We start from the raw sequence: 4,666 nt of genomic DNA, 5'->3' as shown, positions 1-4,666 counted from the left end.
AGCACAACCCTACATGGGGGTTAAACATGGTATATAATATGATATGATAAGATGAAGATGTTCAGTTATGTTATGCTAAAGCGTTTTTGAATATGAAATGGATTCTTAAATATGAATTGTTGATTTTAAGTATGAAAAGATTGAAAAGTCGCTCTGATTTTCTGATAACACGTTTTTATGAGATCTGCATATAAAAAATAAAATGTTTTTGTTTCTGCATACTAAACTTTCTGAAAAGGCTCATGTTTACATACTAGTATATGTTCTCTGCTTACTGAGTTGTTAATAACTCATCCCTTATCTCCACCATCTTTTTCAGATGATTTGAATGTTTCAGTTGAGGATCAAGGATATGGAGCATAGGTGAGAAGAGTTAAGAATGATGGTTTAAGCATAGAAGGTTTATTTGGGTATTGAAAATTTTCATTCAGTAAGCTTGTTATGTTATGATGTTGTGATTTGTTGAGAGATTGATGTTTATATTAAGATTTTGTATTGTCTTAGAATAGTTATTCTGGAGTAAGTGATGTAAATATATGAGTATTTTGTGCGATAGAAAAAAATTAGAGTATGTACTATGTGGAAGAAAAATGATTTTTAAGTGACATGAGTTAACTCTCCGGACCCTCGGGGATGGGGCGTTACAGATTGCCTACCAAAGGGCCTATACAGTGGTTAAGCTGACCACCCCAATTAGTTCTTATCACACAAAAGAGGCAGAGACCAATGCAATTGGTAGGTAAAAAGATAGAGTGGAAGGAGTACTCTGGGAACGAGAAGGCTTAGGTCACTTGCAAGCCAAAGATCCTTAGAAGTTCCAGTAGATTTGAAATCTAATTTCCAGCGTGGGCTTCTTGCAAAGAAAGGAATCACACTACACCAAGTTTCCCACGTTTGAGCTTGGGGTTTACTTTCTCTCTCTGCTCTCACTCCCTCTCTCTCAATGATCTTTTTTCTACTTTTTTCTTACCATTCTGATGGTAATGTATTAATAATATAAATTTTTCATCCAAACCATTCTAGTTTGGGTAAAGTTTATGCAAGATGGAGTGATGGGTGTATTTCACTTTCCAGTTGATGGAACCTCTTCCAAACCATTCATCTCAATTTTGTTTTCCCTGTTTTTTAGCTAACATGTTTGCCGCATTCTGGTAGGGATTTTCCATGTAAATTCTGGTTTATTTAATTTATTTTGCATGCAAGTAATGCATGTTTCCAACATCATGTATGGTAAATTTAAGCTTTTTTATTTTTTATTTTTATCTATGTGGCCTAGCTACTTGTATTCCCCTTTTTAATTTGATGGTAGTGTTTAAAATTTGTTTTACCTACTCACCCATGCAACTACGAGTCTCTTAAAGGTTGATCTTGACTTAACTCGTGTGCAATATCAATTAGAAGTATTTTTTCCAGTAACTTTTAGTCTGGGTTTTGAATGAAGTTGGATTAGTTGTGGTAGTTTGTAATTAGTGGAATATGTCCATGTTGATAGTTTCATATAAAATATGTTCGAATGATACTATGCTGGAACTTCCTCTAATGTTCATGTGGGTTTTCATATTTTTTGAGTATTTGCACGTTTCACCTATAGTAGATGATCCAAGATTCATATATGTTTTAGGCACAACCCACAAGGGCATTTGATTCATGCATCTTTGCTGTGTTAACTCAGTTGTTGGGTGGTACACTGTACTTGGTCATGAAAACAGGGGAATAAAATAATAACTTGCTTATCTACTTATTATTTAGTAGGACTACTATTGCATGTACTGACAATGGTGAGATGGGTAAGAGGAAGAGTATGAGGTGGATGTTGTGGGGATGTTTTTGGTGGTAGAGTATCAAGGTTATGTCATGGGCCTCCACTATTGCATGACGTAGAAGATACGGAACATGACACATCATTAGATGATTCAACTCAACCACCAAATGTGGGTGTAGAGGAGGCTAGGGAAGAAGCTAATGAGGCGCATGATTGTTACTAATGAATGTAAGCTAAAAGATTGATACTTATAACCCATTGTAATGTTTATTCCACTTATTCACTTGGTCGATATAGATCTAATAAAGTTAATGATATTGGGTGCAGATAATACAGATTTGCCTACTAGAAAACGTGGTCGTGGACCAGCAAAAGACAAGCTATTTGAACGCATTCGTAAATTTGGGAAAATATCTTTGAACATTAAGGATGGACAAAGATGTCCATTGTGTGAGAATTACAACATATTTTCTGGACGAGTGACAACGATTGTGAGACTTCATGCAAATATGCGACATGCAAGCTGGAAAATAGTAAACAAAGAGAAGAAAGATGAGCTCATAGAGCGTGTTCGGGTAAGACATTTTAAATTGTAGTTGGCCAGAAACCTTTTTACTACCGCAAACAAAAAGTATTAAAAGACATGCAATCTTTCACTACCTATATTTTTTTATAGGCTGACTTGATATTGGATTGGACACAAAGTTCTCATCGTGAGTATGTGACAAATGCACTTGCTTGAAAATACAATGCATTCCACTACCTCTTACACAAGCACTACCTGGGGTATGCAATGTACGAATCGACACACTTTCTGGTTGGACAACCTGGGTGGAGAAGCCCGTATGAGAACACTTATGTGCAATGTGGTCAAAGGTAAATGTTGTTGTGCTTTGTAAGTTCTACTCGCAGGTGATACATATGCTTTCTTACTTTTTATTACTAGTGTAGTAGGGATCATTTTATAGAATGATATAGTAATGTTTGAAAATTTAATCACAGAAAATGTCAAAGAGAAATAAAAAAAATAGGCGAAAACAACGGGTCAACCATACTGGTAGGAGAAAGCCTTTTGTTAGGATTATGTAGGAAATGGTAAGATATAGTTAGTACATTCATTATTATTTCTAGTTGAGTTATTTCTTGCATATGTGATTGGAGTACCTAACAAATTCTTTGATGATAAAGAATGAACAACCCCCGAACTTGATAGCTTTTTATAAAGAAGTGCATTGGTCAAGAAAGAAAGGTAGATTTATAATCGACATAGTAGAACACAATTACATAAGTGGTTGGAGGTTTTGATGTTTTTAAAAACCTGTTTCTTCTTAAATATTACATAATGGTGTGCATTATCTATAGATGTAGAATCTGATGCTTGAGCGGTTGGATGAGACCGAGATTGATGCAGGGAACACTGATGAAGCTAGTTATGCAATGTTCAAGGAGGTTTTAGGACATCGATCAGGTTATGCAACAGGACTAGGCCACAGTGTAATACCTGAACCATCTCTTTCATTACGTAACAATAGGGATTATCAACACATTGTTGAAGAGAACGAGAAGAACAAAAATGATGCAAATTTGTACAAAAGTCAATTAAAGCCACTGAGAGTTGATTTACTAGAATTCAAGAACCAAGTGAAAGACTATGAGAGATTGATGAACACTCGCATAACTAATCTGGAGTGCCAAAGGGAGTCTCATCAAGAGACTCCCATTGATGCCTAGGCATCTTGGGTACATGAAATCATCTCTTGTTTTGATTTTTAGAACTGTTTTGGAAGGTTGAGTAGCCAGTTGATGGGGATGATGTTATTGAAAAAACTTTTGTTGAGCAACTTAGGATGTGGCTTGGTTGGAAGTGTTAGGAAGATTTGGCCAGTCCATGCATATTGACAGGTGCATATTACTCCAGTCATGCTTGGTTCGTGTATGCAATTACATTTGCCATTTGATATTATCTGCTTATGTCCTCAAATATACATAGATAATTTGTATGCGAATTATGTGACACATGGTAGGATTGGTAGTTGGATATGACCTGAAAATGTCGAGACTTTTTTTATTTGATTATTCTCTATTTTGATACATACCTAGGAATCACTAAATTAGTCCAGAAACTATCCTTAAGGGTAGTTTGTTATTAATGAGATGACATAAATTAGACTTGAGTTTGTCAAGTCTGCTAGTTTGGAAATTTATTGTTAACATGATAGTAATGGTTAACAGTGTTTCTTGATATTTTTATGCAGTAGGTCTATAGCTGGTAGCAAGGGGACTGGAAGGGACTAGTGCTAAAGACACAATGCTACCTGCAGAGAGATAAGAAGCAGTATCATTGTGAAGTATTTTTGAGCCAAGACCACATTTGCTTTTGACAAGTAAAGCAGATCATAGTGGGCCACGATTTGCAAGTTGCCATATACTTGGAAATGCTTTATGTTTTGCTATGTTATTTTATATTGGCTGCTTGCAAAGTTGAACTTTTATCATGTGGAACATGTTTAATGATGATAGAAGTAATATATAAAATTTGTGTATATATGCTGGTGCTGTGTCTTATTTTGGAGTTGATAGAGTTTATATCATACATTTGTACATGCATTTGATGATGGCGATTTATGCAGCAGGGTTAAATTAAAGAATATTCACTATGTTGCTTGAACAACCTATTTCTGATGATTAATGACCATGATCTCATATTGATCATTAGAACAATTGTAAAGGCTAGACAAAAAATAGTTGAAAAAATGATGGCCTCATAGCAATATAGGTGGCAAATATGGGCATTAAAGGTGACTAATATGTAATTAGAAATAATATTGTTGAGGACAATGCAACCCAACAAACAATTTGTATATGAGCTGGAGTGTTCCTTTACCTACAATGTATCCTTGAAGA

At 35.1% G+C, this 4,666-nt stretch overlaps 1 long non-coding RNA gene across 1 annotated transcript; it reads left to right on the top strand.

Annotated features, from left to right (window-relative positions):
- Positions 1-1,760: 1,760 nt before the first annotated feature.
- On the top strand, positions 1,761-4,259 carry LOC108991661. Its single transcript, XR_001996180.2, has 4 exons — positions 1,761-1,990; positions 2,090-2,337; positions 2,439-2,638; positions 4,018-4,259. It is a non-coding gene; the product is annotated as an uncharacterized LOC108991661 (long non-coding RNA).
- The last annotated feature ends 407 nt before the right edge of the window (positions 4,260-4,666 follow it).

The sequence above is a fragment of the Juglans regia genome, chromosome 10 (assembly GCF_001411555.2).
Source record: "Juglans regia cultivar Chandler chromosome 10, Walnut 2.0, whole genome shotgun sequence".
In the NCBI taxonomy this organism is placed as follows: domain Eukaryota; kingdom Viridiplantae; phylum Streptophyta; class Magnoliopsida; order Fagales; family Juglandaceae; genus Juglans; species Juglans regia.
The sequence above is the reverse complement of the archived record's forward strand: the minus strand, read 5'-3'. Positions and strand labels throughout refer to the sequence as shown.